Source organism: Euprymna scolopes, chromosome 7 (assembly GCF_053919585.1).
Source record: "Euprymna scolopes isolate OS-2025 chromosome 7, ASM5391958v1, whole genome shotgun sequence".
In the NCBI taxonomy this organism is placed as follows: domain Eukaryota; kingdom Metazoa; phylum Mollusca; class Cephalopoda; order Sepiida; family Sepiolidae; genus Euprymna; species Euprymna scolopes.
This window is the reverse complement of record NC_136488.1, coordinates 156,391,632-156,406,874: the sequence shown is the minus strand read 5'-3', so window position 1 is coordinate 156,406,874 and position 15,243 is coordinate 156,391,632. Positions and strand designations below refer to the sequence as shown.

General features: G+C 35.4%; 1 protein-coding gene across 3 annotated transcripts in view; it reads right to left on the bottom strand.

Moving 5' to 3' along the window:
- LOC145280088 (digestive cysteine proteinase 3-like) overlaps positions 1 to 15,058 on the bottom strand; it is an 87,733-nt gene extending 72,675 nt beyond the window's left edge. Inside the window, exon 1 of one of the 3 annotated variants that reach the window (XM_080131804.1) lies at positions 14,366 to 15,058. The gene's annotated coding sequence lies outside the window, so the exon portion shown is untranslated. Of the gene's footprint in view, positions 1 to 6,529; positions 6,799 to 14,365 lie in introns of those variants that run through there. The other 2 variants (XM_080131808.1, XM_080131806.1) reach the window with 2 other exon arrangements.
- Positions 15,059 to 15,243: the final 185 nt, after the last annotated feature.

The following is a 15,243-nucleotide window of genomic DNA, read 5'->3' as shown; positions in this document are numbered from 1 at the left end:
ACTATAACGTGTAATTATATTCATGCAGATATTCTACATGATTTATACTTGCATAATATTTGCGTAAAAGTTTATAGTAAACACAAAATTGTTTCCATATATATTTATGTATGCGTATATATTTAGTTTTAACAAATTTTTCCTACCAAATTCTTCCTAGAGTTTTTGGTCTACAGACATGAAACTTCATATATATAAGTTATTTGAATCCATGCAAAACTTTATATTTGGGTTTTAGCTCGAAAAAATCGGTGCAAAAGTGTGAAAATTAAAAAAAAAATGAAATTTTCCAGGTGAAGGTCGAACGCCGGCATTACGAATGCATAACGCGAACGTCGGCATTACGAATGCATAACATAGTAGCTATTGGTTCATGTTTTAATTTTTAACCTTGCAATAAACATGTTTTCATGGCCCAGTCATTGACGGCAGAGGCAAAATAAATCGTGAGCTGAACGTTTTGGCTTCGATTCTCGGTGGTGGCGCATGGGTCTTTTTTTAATACTTTTTAAATAATTACTATATATTGTATCCAATCTATCTATCTATCTATCCATCTATCTATCTATAAAGGTGAAAATGTGTGTGTGTCTTTTCTCTATGGTAGTTAAAGAGGACTATTATACAGAAAGGCATTACTTTACATATTCACACTTTTCAATATATACATATGCACATAACCTTATGAACAGTACAAAGGGCCCGAGCAAAACCGGGCGGAACTGCTAGTATATATATATATATATATATATATATATATATATATATATATATATATATATATATATATATATATATATATATATATAAAGAGAGAAAGAGAGAGGGGAGGCGAGAGGAAGTAAGAAGGAGAAAATAACCAGAAGTTTGAGGTTTATATTAAGTTTGTATCTGTATTCTATTATTACATTTTATTATTTCGAAGGTTAAAATTATCGCGAATTATTGGAATTTTTTGTTTTTATTTACTATATATATATATATATATATATATATATATATATATATACATATATATATATATATATATATATATATATATATATATATATATATATATATATATATATACTAGCAATTCGCCCGGGGGTGTCCCGGTCGTAAAGTACGTTTAAATATGACATTTTAATTTATGACGATTTCGTATTTATTATTATACAGTTAATTCTTTATTGATTATTATTTTGTACCCAATATATAATCATGATTTCAAAGGTTAAAAAATATATGACTTGGGTGCTAGAATCCCAAACAAAATATATAACTCTCCAGCATTATTCATTGCTATCTGAGCTAGTCCATACGCATATAAAAACGCATACATAGAAGTAACATGTCTAGTCGACTTATGCCTGACAAATTATTTTTTTGCTTTCAATTTTGACCTGTTGCTAACTATTTTTATCGGCTAAAAAAACAAATGGAATTTATTCCACAGCTTCAAATTTCTCTATATCAAGTTAAAAATTTGTAGACCAAAAATTGTCAGATTAGTTTGGTACAGATTGTCTGCACACAGACAGACAAATAACATCACTTTTATATTTATGTATTGATATATTTTTGCACTAATTGTTCCGTTTCTATGGTTAAATTCAATTTCATTTTAATTTTATTTCTGATTAAACAGTTGTTATATCGTTATAGTGTCTACAATTACTTATTTTTTCTTCTTTCTTATGCATTAGTTTATCAGAATAATGATTAATTTTACTCCTTTTGTAATTCAATACGTTTTTGTTAAAAATGTATTTTTAGAAAGCGACAGTAACCAGTATAACAGTACAGAAGTGGCATTCATTGGGTTAATGGTGGAAATATATTCATAATCATCGTATGGTAACATGCAGAAACATACAAAAAATTAAAATTCATAGCTTTATTTAAGTACAAGCAGGACCCGTGTCCAGGTGTTGCCCAGAATGGAATATAAAAGAGGTAGAAGAAAAAGTCAGTACAAATTACATTTAAATAATGAAGGGGGAACTATGAGATAGAATCCGTATCATCGTTTTCCTTGAATTCTTTCTCTACGTCTTTTGTATTCCATCTCAAAATAGAGTTTATTGAGAGTAGAAAAGCACGTTAGAAAAATGTATTCATTCTTTTCGGCAGACTGTTATCTTTATCTTAATAGTTGTTGTTTCACCACGCTTCGGCCAACTCATCCTCTGGTCTTCTTCAGGTGGTTAATCGTGATGGGATAGGAAGGCTAAGTCTTGTAACTGCATCCCCAGTAATTACTGCCTTCCATAGTTGTTGTTGTTGTCTCACCACGTCTCTGACCTGCTTTGGCTAGGATTGAAACCGCTATTTTCAGACACCTGGACCTGAAAACGTCACAGGGAGCAATGTCTGGACTGTAGGAACGGTAAGGAATTGTCTTGATGCTCATCTTGGTCAAATAGTCTGTGACAAGTATGGCGTTGTGGACTGATGCATTCGCGCAAATCTTCTGCATCTTTAGTTCCTCGCAAACAATTGTGTGTACAGTTCCCGCACTGACATCAAACTGTGCACTTACTGTCTCTATAGAGGCACGACGATCTTCATCCATAAAATTCTTTATTTGGCCAATCAACTCTGATGTTTTGACTTCCTTACTTTTCCCACATTCCTCCCAACCTCTCATAGACTCCCTGCCTTCCTTGAATCTCTTATACCACACAAAAACTAATGCTCAGTTCATGCATCTATCTATATAAAAGCCAAGTACGTCCAAGGATGGAATACTGTTGCCATATCTGGGCAGGAGCTGCAAAAAACAGCCTATCCTGCCTTGACAGAGTACAAAATAGACTTCGTGGCTTAGTGGGGGATGCCCTTTTCTCTACCCTGGAACCTCTCTCCCACAGAAGAGACGTTGCGAGCCTATCCTTGTTTTATCGTTATTTCCATGGCAGATGCTCGTCTGAACTCCAATCTCTGGTCCCCCCTCGCCAATCTTTCACGAAAAACACCCGTCTAGCTGAATCCACTGTGAAAAATTTCCCCCATTCTATATCTGTGCCTAAATCAAAACGCGGATTCCATGAACAAAGCTTCTTTCTTAGAAGTGCACGCCTGTGGAACTCTGTTCCGTCTGCCTGCTTCCCTCCGGACTACAACTTGGATGTCTTCAAGTCCAATGTTAACGAATTCCTAATGAACCGCCCCCTTAAGTAAACACTTCAGCAAATCTCCTCACTAACTTAATGTACTTGCAATAACCCTTATCTCTGAGTGGCTTCCGGGCCTTGATAAGTGGTGATCACTGTGTAAAAAAAAAAAAAAAAATGCAAGATGGTCCAAAAGCAGAGAGACTCAACGCCTCTATCCACAGCGCCACTGCCCCAACTATGAAGGAGTTTGCTTTTAGTAATTAAACCGGGGCCTTGCTTTTGGTGGTATGAAGAATCTGTACATCAGTAAATTTGACTGCTAAGAAACTATTCCTCTCCATGATCCCGTTCTCTAACTTTCTATCGAACAATCCTCTTTGTTCCCTTTCCAGCATGAGACACGGTTGGCTGACTACTGAAGTTTGCTCTCACATAACATAATCCCATTGAGAGTGGCAAACACCTCCAGGCAAACAGCAACCCGGAATAATTTGATTAGTTGGTGATCAGACTAGTCAAACTACTCATCGGAATACACAATTAACAGGTCATTTCAGTTCGCGTCAGTCATCTCGGAAAGTGTATTACAATAACAACCGCTATTTTCATAGCATGTGGTCGACTGAACTGTAATATATAGTTCCCCCTTGCCAAACTTTCACAAAACACTCGACTAGCTACAACCACTATATATGATTTCCCCCCGCACTCTCTATTCGTAACTTAATCTAAACACAGATTCCATGAACAAAGCTTCTTTCCCAGTACCGCCCACCTTGGAACACTGTTTCGCTGTCCTGCTTCCCAACTGAATACAACATAACAACCTTCAAATCCAATTTAAACTAGTTCTTGGTAAGCCATCACCACAAATCATTAAATTCTACCTAATTTACACCATTAACGATTACTTCACTACCACCTTACATTCATTAACCCTTATCCACAAGTGGCCTTCGGGCCTTGATAAGTGGTGACTCTCAAGTAAAAAAAAAGCTGGTTGTTTGGTTAAACAGTTATTTGAAAGTGTTTTATAATGTTTGCACTTATTTCATTTCTCTCGTACTTTGTTTATAATCTTGGACACAAATATAATTTAATGTGGTTATAATCACGTTGATGCACCGGTTCTCATAAGAGGTAAGTAACGCTGAGCCTGGTCAGTTCTAGATGGGTAGCTATTTGGAATTACCTGACTTAAATATACATGCGACTGGGGACAGCTTGCAAATTTGATGTTTCTATGAAACTTCCTCCTTCAGAGGAATCCGGTTCAGCTCACCTAGGGTGAGTGCCTCTGGCATACATACATATACACATACTTTAATGTTTCCGGTCATTTCATCAAACTTTATAACGCGTGTGTTACAGTAGGGTCTCGTTGAAGAATATGGACTAATTGACGTCTATATCAGTTTAATTGGTTACTGGGTCTAACCAACGCCATATGTATTTTTTTACACGATGGTCACCACTTATCAAGGCCCGGAAGCCACTCAGGGATAAGGGTTATTGCAAGTACAGTACGTTAGTGTTGAGATTGAAAGATTACTTAAGGGGGCGGTTCATTAGGAATTTGTTAACGTTGGACTTGAAGACATCCACGTTGTAGTCAAGTGGGAAGCAGGCAGCCGGAACAGAGTTCCACAGGCGTGCAGTTCTAAGAAAGAAGCTTTGTTCATGGAATCCACGTTTTGATTTAGGCACAGATAAAGAGTGGGGGAAATTTTTCACAGTGGATTCAGCTAGACGGATGTTTTTCGTGAAAGATTGGCGAGGGGGGGGGCAGAGATTGGAGTTCAGACGAGCACTTGCCATGGAAATAACGATAAAACAAGGATAGGCTCGCAACGTCTCTTCTGTGGGAGAGAGGTTGCAGGGTAGAGAAAAGGGCATCTCCCACTAAGCCACGAAGTCGATTTTGTACTCTGTCAAGGCAGGATAGGCTGTTTTTAGCAGCTCCTGCCCAGATATGGCAGCAGTATTCCATCCTTGGACGTAATGATTGTTTTTGTTAGCATAGATAATAGTCTATTAGTAGAGTGATCTCTGATGAACACTTACCCAATCTCATCATCCCATCCCCTCATTGCCGAAACGCCAATTCTCTGGCTTTGTCAGAATGAGGCAAGATTGCGTAAACGTGTACTAATAGCACTGTGTGCACTGCGTGAATATGCATCAGTGGATCTATATGTAATGTAATGCATTTGATGGTGCGAAGAAGTTGACAATAAGTTACCAAACATTTTTGTACAGGCATTCAAAATTGTCTTACACACTTGAAAATTAAGTATGTTATTGCTATACATCTTATGACATGACTGACCAATTTTTATAATTCTATGTTCAAATAAACAGTTACAGCAGGAATTGGAATACACGCTACTACAGCCTGATTGTCAGAGCTGATAAATTTCAAAAGTACAATTTGCACGTGAGGACAATTTAGAAAAAGGATATGCTATAAAATTCTGTTTTAAACTTGGAAAAAAATGCGACAGAAACATATGGGATGCTTCAGACTGCTTTTGGACCATCTTGCATGAATTGAGCATCAGTTGTTGTGTGGTATAAGAGATTCAAGGAAGGCAGGGAGTCTATGAGGGGTTGGGAGGAATGTGGGAAAAGTAAGGAAGTCAAAACATCAGAGTTGATTGGCCAAATAAAGAATTTTATGGATGAAGATCGTCGTGCCTCTATAGAGACAGTAAGTGCACAGTTTGATGTCAGTGCGGGAACTGTACACACAATTGTTTGCGAGGAACTAAAGATGCAGAAGATTTGCGCGAATGCATCAGTCCACAACGCCATACTTGTCACAGACTATTTGACCAAGATGAGCATCAAGACAATTCCTCACCCTCCCTACAGTCCAGACATTGCTCCCTGTGACTTTTGGTTATTCCCTAAGCTCAAGGAAACCCTAGTGGCTGTCGTTATGAGACAATTGAGGAGATGAAAGAGGCTGTGACGAGAGTCATTTATACACAAGAGGACTTCCATGGGGGCTTCCACAAGTTGTTGGAACGGTACAACAAGTGCATTGCAACCGGAGATGATTACTTCGAAGGGGACGAGAGTTTCATGTGTGTACTATTAATAAAAGTTCCCATACGAAAAAATGTCCGGAAACTTTCGAAGGCACCTTGTAAATGTGAACTATTAAACGTCTGCGTGAATCCATAACAGTAAGCTAGTAGTAGTACTGAATGCGCATGTACTAGTGAGCGCATATATTGTGTGGGTGTGTACTAAGGGGCGTAGGCACTGTGTGCGCATACAATATTATTAGCGTGTAATCTCTAAGCATATACTAGTTGACGCGTGTAGACGGGTCGTTCCAAAGTGAATGTATTTTATTTTTTAACCAAAACAAAAAGTTTAAGGTTTATGAAGACGAGAGTGATACCATTAAAACGACTGACCTTTTGTGCTCCAGAATTTATTTTTTCTACATAGTCAGCACCATTCTCAATTCACTTTTGCCAGCTTCTTTTGATACCTCGGGCGTAAAAGTCTGGAGCACGCTTTATCACTCAAATCTCTGTCGCCACTCTGAAATCGACGAACCCGTCTCCCAACTGTGCTGACATAAACTGCATCGGCTTCGTAGACGTTCAAAAGGCTCCGCTAAATGTTGGTCGATTCAATTTTTCTGGATGGAAGAATTCAATTGCGCGTCTCTGTTTCTGACGCACGTTCGTGATAGGGATTGGTTTCTTAGAGTCTCACACCGATAATATCTGCAACAAAAAGATGAAACGTTCAGGTTAGCAGTGCATAAGTTCAGTCACCATAACAATGTAAATGCAATTCCCTCTGATCCATTTGGGCGGAATAAAATAGTAGGCATTACTTTTGGAACGCACCTCGGATTAAGTGTAATAATGAACCTATACGGTAGTGAATGTATTTAATATGTTGACAAAAAATTTCTTGCGGAATTTTGTTTTTTATTTCAAATTATTTCGTAATAATAGCTTTACTTTATTTATAATTTTAAAGGGCATTTTTCGCTCTATCTAATCGTTTAAATTAGAATCATTTTAAAACAATTGTGTCTTCTTTTCAGAACGTTAAATACAAGATGAAAAAAGCAAATTCGCACAAGTTTCTTATTTCAATTCAATCTAGGACGAAAAGCTGCTAAATCAACGAAGCGTTTAGCCCAGGAACCACTACTGAACGCACAGCACAATGGTGGTTTAAGAAATTTCGTTGCGGCGAGGAGTTTTGAAGATGTTGAGCATAGTGGTTGCGTATCGAATGTTGACAACGGTAAATCAAGAGATTTAGTCGAAGCCAATCCACGCACAACTCTTCGAGAGCTTACTTCTGAACGTATACGACGATTTCCAACCACATGAAAGAGATTAGAAAGACAAAAAGTTGATAAATGAATGCCCCATGAATTTAACAACAATCAAAAGAAACGCAGTTATGAAGTCTCATCTTCACTTCTTTTATGCAACAAGAACGACGTGTTTCTCGACCGGGTTGTGACTTTCGATGAAAATTGGGTTGTTTACGACAACTGGTGGCGCTCAGCTTAGTGATTAGACGCCAACAAAGCTCCACGACACTTCTTGAAGCCAGAAGTTTGGTGATCTGCGACCGGTCTCATCCATTACAGTTATTTGAATGCAGGAAAAACTATTACGGCAGAAAAGTACTGTCAACAAATAGATGAAATGCATCAGAAACTTCAACAACAATACTCAGCATTAGCCAATAGAAAAGAATCGCTTTTAGAATTGAAAGAAAAGGCTACATTTTTTTTTTATTCCGATACCATTAAAAAGTCCAATTTTTCTGACTTCTGATTGCGATTAATCATCCCAACGCTAATATATATATATATATATATATATATATATATGTAGAGAGAGAGAGAGAGAGAGAGAGAGAGAGAGAGAGAGAGAGAGGGAGAGAGAGAGAGAGGATTAACTTGTAAAAAGTAAACTGATTCGAGAAAATACAACATATCCGGATATCTAAAGTTCTACTCGATCAAGAGAAGCAAATTATAAGAAAAGATAAAGAGATATGGATTAATGTTACATTGGAACTTTATTAAATTATCATTTCAATAAGATTAGGGGCGATCACAATAAATGAAAGAGAAATAAAATGGGTAAAACATGTTTAAGCCAGGCATATCAAAGCAAAATGCTTCTCATCAGAAGAGGAGAAAAATTAGCATAAAAATATAATAAAGTTTAAATGTAACTTCAATCCTTATTCCTTATCTTTTATATATATATATATATATATATATATATATATATATATATATATATATATATATACTAGCATTTCGGCCCGGCTTTGCCCGCGTGTTTGGAGGTGTATGCTGAGCAAAAGAAAAAAAATAGTCCATTTTTTTTTAATTTTGACCCCTATTATGACCCCTTAACATTTATTGTTTTGAGCTCAAATCAAGTTATTAACTTAGATCCGTGTCCAAGGAACCTATATCTAAAATTTCAAGTGTTTAGACCCAAAAGTATCGGAGGATTTGATAGAGTTTTTAAAGGTCAAATTGTTGAACTTTGAACCCTTAACAGCTAAATTTCTGGTCGAAAACCGATCACATCGATTTTCACAAATCTCAGGACTCTGTATATCAAATTTCGAGTCTGGAGTTATTGCGTAGACACACACACAGACAGACACGCAGACACGTTCACGTTTATATATATATATATATATATATATATATACAAACACACACACACCCATATATGTGTGTGTGTGTGTGTGTGTGTGTGTGTGTGTGTGTGTGTGTGTGTGTGTGTACAACCATATATACATCAGAGTTGATTGGCCAAATAAAGAATTTTATGGATGAAGATCGTCGTGCCTCTATAGAGACAGTAAGTGCACAGTTTGATGTCAGTGCGGGAACTGTACACACAATTGTTTGCGAGGAACTAAAGATGCAGAAGATTTGCGCGAATGCATCAGTCCACAACGCCATACTTGTCACAGACTATTTAACCAAGATGAGCATCAAGACAATTCCTTACCGTCCCTACAGTCCAGACCTTGCTCCCTGTGGCTTTTGGTTATTCCCTAAGCTCAAGGAATTCTAGTGGCTGTCGTTATGAGACAATTGAGGAGATGAAAGAGTCATTTACACACAAGAGGACTTCCATGGGGGCTTCCACAAGTTGTTGGAACGGTACAACAAGTGCATTGCAGCCGGAGATGATTACTTCGAAGGGGACGAGAGTTTCATGTGTGTACTATTAATAAAAGTTCCCATACGAAAAAATGTCCGGAAACTTTCGAAGGCACCTCGTAAATGTGAACTATTAAACGTCTGCGTGAATCCATAACAGTGAGCTAGTAGTAGTACTGAATGCGCATGTACTAGTGAGCGCATATATAGTGTGGGTGTGTACTAGGGGGCGTAGGCACTGTGTGCGCATACAATATTATTAGCGTGTAATCTCTAAGCATATACTAGTTGACGCGTGTAGACGGGTCGTTCCAAAGTGAATGTATTTTATTTTTTAACCAAAACAAAAAGTTTAAGGCTTATGAAGACGAGAGTGATACCATTAAAACGACTGACCTTTTGTGCTCCAGAATTTATTTTTTCTACATAGTCAGCACCATTCTCAATTCACTTTTGCCAGCTTCTTTTGATACCTCGGGCGTAAAAGTCTGGAGCACGCTTTATCACTCAAATCTCTGTCGCCACTCTGAAATCGACAAACCCGTCTCCCAACTGTGCTGACAAAAACTGCATCGGCTTCGTAGACGTTCAAAAGGCTCCGCTAAATGTTGGTCGATTCAATTTTTCTGGATGGAAGAATTCAATTGCGCGTCTCTGTTTCTGACGCACGTTCGTGATAGGGATTGGTTTCTTAGAGTCTCACACCGATAATATCTGCTACAAAAAGATGAAACGTTCAGGTTAGCAGTGCATAAGTTCAGTCACCATAACAATGTAAATGCAATTCCCTCTGATCCATTTGGGCGGAATAAAATAGTAGGCATTACTTTTGGAACGCACCTCGGATTAAGTGTAATAATGAACCTATACGGTAGTGAATGTATGTAATATGTTGACAAAAAATTTCTTGCGGAATTTTGTTTTTTATTTCAAATTATTTCGTAATAATAGCTTTACTTTATTTATAATTTTAAAGGGCATTTTTCGCTCTATCTAATCGTTTAAATTAGAATCATTTTAAAACAATTGTGTCTTCTTTTCAGAACGTTAAATACAAGATGAAAAAAGCAAATTCGCACAAGTTTCTTATTTCAATTCAATCTAGGACGAAAAGCTGCTAAATCAACGAAGCGTTTAGCCCAGGAACCACTACTGAACGCACAGCACAATGGTGGTTTAAGAAATTTCGTTGCGGCGAGGAGTTTTGAAGATGTTGAGCATAGTGGTTGCGTATCGAATGTTGACAACGGTAAATCAAGAGATTTAGTCGAAGCCAATCCACGCACAACTCTTCGAGAGCTTACTTCTGAACGTATACGACGATTTCCAACCACATGAAAGAGATTAGAAAGACAAAAAGTTGATAAATGAATGCCCCATGAATTTAACAACAATCAAAAGAAACGCAGTTATGAAGTCTCATCTTCACTTCTTTTATGCAACAAGAACGACGTGTTTCTCGACCGGGTTGTGACTTTCGATGAAAATTGGGTTGTTTACGACAACTGGTGGCGCTCAGCTTAGTGATTAGACGCCAACAAAGCTCCACGACACTTCTTGAAGCCAGAAGTTTGGTGATCTGCGACCGGTCTCATCCATTACAGTTATTTGAATGCAGGAAAAACTATTACGGCAGAAAAGTACTGTCAACAAATAGATGAAATGCATCAGAAACTTCAACAACAATACTCAGCATTAGCCAATAGAAAAGAATCGCTTTTAGAATTGAAAGAAAAGGCTACATTTTTTTTTATTCCGATACCATTAAAAAGTCCAATTTTTCTGACTTCTGATTGCGATTAATCATCCCAACGCTAATATATATATATATATATATATATATATATATATATATATATATATATATATATATATGTAGAGAGAGAGAGAGAGGGAGAGAGAGAGAGAGAGAGGGGGAGAGAGAGAGAGAGAGGATTAACTTGTAAAAAGTAAACTGATTCGAGAAAATACAACATATCCGGATATCTAAAGTTCTACTCGATCAAGAGAAGCAAATTATAAGAAAAGATAAAGAGATATGGATTAATGTTACATTGGAACTTTATTAAATTATCATTTCAATAAGATAAGGGGCGATCACAATAAATGAAAGAGAAATAAAATGGGTAAAACATGTTTAAGCCAGGCATATCAAAGAAAAATGCTTCTCATCAGAAGAGGAGAAAAATTAGCATAAAAATATAATAAAGTTTAAATGTAACTTCAATCCTTATTCCTTATCTTTTATATATATATATATATATATATATATATATATATATATATATATATATATATATATATATATATATATATATATACTAGCATTTCGGCCCGGCGTTACCCGCGTGTTTGGAGGTGTATGCTGAGCAAAAGAAAAACAAAAAAACAGTCAATTTTTTTAACTTTGACCCCTATTATGACCCCTTAAAATTTATTGTTTTGAGCTCAAATCAAGTTATTAAGTTAGATCCGTGTCCAAGGAACCTATATCTAAAATTTCAAGTGTTTAGACCCAAAATTATCGGAGGAGGATTTGATAGAGTTTTTAAAGGTCAAATCGTTGAACTTTGAACCCTTAACAGCGAAATTTCTGGCCGAAAACCGATCACATCGATTTTCCCAAATCTCAGGACTCTGTATATCAAATTTCGAGTCTGGAGTTATTGCATAGACACACACACATACACACACAGACACACACACAGACACGTTCACTTATATATATATATATATATATATATATATATATATATATATATATATATATATATCAAACACACACACACACACATATATTTGTTTGTGTGTGTGTACAACCATATATACAGGGTGTACACAAAGTCTGGCTACATTATGTAGCCAGACTTTGTGGAAGCATCCTGTAGATTATGTAGCCAGACTTTGTGGGCACCCTGTATGTATATATATATATATATATATATATATATATATATATATATATATATATATATATATATATATACGTATGGATGTACGTACACGCACACACGCGCGCGCATATATATATATATATATATATATATATATATATATATATATATATATATATATATATTTATATATATATATTAATTTATAAAATATATATGGCGATTAAGCTACACTGAATATTCTGCGTTTCATCCACTATAGGATTCGTCAGGCTTATGCGCGAATTCTGTGGTTGTTTCTTGTTTTTATATATGTTGAGGATTTTAGTTGGCCAATCAGCTTTCTAGTATCCACCGCACCCCTTTCTATCAGCCAATGGGCATGCATTTTATCGAACAAAGGATCTGTTTTAGAACTAGGTTAGTGGTTTAAGGTAGACGTTTTCCTCCCTTTTTTTATATATATATAAATATACATATGTGTACATACATACATGCACACATACATACATACACACACACACACATATATATATATATATATATGTATATATATATATATATATATATATATATATATACATATACATATGTGTGATCGTTTATGTATATTCATGTTTATTTATTATTTTCTATTGTTATTGTTAGTTTTAAAGCTATTTTGTATCGCTATCCTCGAGTAAGTTTTATTTTGTGAAAACAAGTGTTTGCTATTTCTCGTCTACAGTTTAATAGATTTTGGGTTTCTTTAAAGTACAGGATAGCAAATTTTTCATGGAGGCATAATTTACATGGGTCGTCTAAATGTCTGTACGTGGTAGCTTGTCTTATTATTTTCCGTTCGACTACCGGCGAATGTCCGCTTTCTTTGAGTTCCCAGTATTTATTCGCTAGTGTTGTTTTTATACGGTGTTTTTTTTTTTATTTTTGAATTTACTTTTGTGGTCATAGTATCGGGTTTTGAAATCTAAGGAAGTCATGATAATTAAAGCACATAATAACAAAATACTAAATGAAAACAATGTAAACAGCAACAAAATAAACAATAAAAAAGTAGACACCATGACAAAAAATAAAACCAACACTAGCAGAAATAATAATAATAATAATAATGTGTGTGTGTATGTGTGTGTGTGTGTGTGGTGTGTGCGTGTGTGTACATCCATATATATATATATATATATATATATATATATATATATATATATATATATATATATATATATATATACGTATGTGCATCCATTCGTATATATACAGGGTGATTCGAAAGTCTCCATTCAAATAAATAAATTATTTATTGCTTAGTTATATTTTCTATTTCTATTATTTTTGGTTTTTAGATATCCTAACACAAAATTTTATTTATTTATTCATTTGTATGGACACTTTTGAATCATCAAAAAAATTTGTATGAAGACATTTGAATCACCCTATATATATATATATATATATATATATATATATATATATATTTATATATATATATGTATGTATGTATATACATGTGTTTGTAAATATTTATATATATAAATGTATATATATACATGAATGCACACACACACACACACACACACACACATATATATAAGTAGATTGTAGTTTGCTTGAAGCATTGTTGAAGAAAATTATAAGGTAAAATTAAAAGCCAAGAACAATAAATCTCACCATATTTATAACACCATTGAATACAACAGAAAAAAAATGACTGTTGTTTAGATGTAAAATTTGTGTGAAAAAGAAAAAACAAACAAAAAAAAAGAAATTTATTTCTTTTGTTTTCATTTAATTTTACTCTATATAAAAAAAAATCTCGCATTGTTCTTTGCTTTTAATTTTACCTTATATATATATATATATATATATATATATATATATATATATATATATATATATATATATATATATATATATATATATATAAGTGGATTAATGTATAATGGCAAAGTAGGGACCACTCTGGGTAAATTATAAAAATAGACTGGATTAGATCCGATAGCATTACGTAGTAAGGGCGCATCAGGCAAACTGCAATAAAAATATCCCTTGTCTCAAAAGGAGAGATAATGGCTGGGAGGATGCCATCCTGAAATCTAGCAGAACCATGCTCTATTTTGTATTTAAAAAAAAAAAAATAGTAAGTTACTGTAACGAAATCCTTGATGTGAATTTAAATTTCTTACCTCCAAGTTGAATCGTCAGTGGAATGCAGGTGACTGTTGGGTTTCGCGAGCCGATAAACCCTTTTGTATGGGCAAGTTTTTAGATGAGCTTTAAACTGGCCCCACGGCTAAGCTTTCTCTGCCGCCGTCTGTAATCAGACGATTACCATGTGACAAAATGTGTAAACAACCCCGTTGTCACTTGCGCCGGCCACCTTCTTCCTTGCGTGCCGTGTCGTCCACGGCTCACACGATGAAAATTACCGCCACACACCACCACTACTACACCCACCACTCTCATAACAGTGAACACTAAGAAGCCCCTCCGAGAGTTCTTTGTTCATATCAATTATAGTTTTTCTCCTTTCTTCTATTTCTTTTTATTACATAGGCAAAGTGATGGCTATATTGTGTTGAAAAACATCACGTTACCCTCCAATGCAGTTGCTATTTTTAGAATACCGTAAAAAAAAAAAAATATCGCAACGCTTGATTCGGCTATATGATTGTGCAAAATATTACAGTAGCCCAGTACCCATTCAGCTGAGTATTTATTTTCCTCTTACCATGGCAAGGTGTGGCACAAGGCCCGCAGGTCGAGGTTTAAAAGCTACAGTAGAGAAGCAGTGCACTCTGGCCTGTACAAAATAAAATTAAATACAAATGCCTGAATTTTTCGGTAGGGGTCTCCCAGGCGATTGACGATAAACAACCCTCATCTGAAAGGAGGTAAACCATGGGATGATGCACCTTCTCAAACTGATCAGAACAATACTCTGACCAACAGATCTGGATAGCTGGTGCCTAACAAACATGAATTTATTGAATTTATTCGTACACCTAGCTAGTGAATGAGGTCGGGGATAAAAACAAAAAGTCCAGACAGATTGTTACAGTTC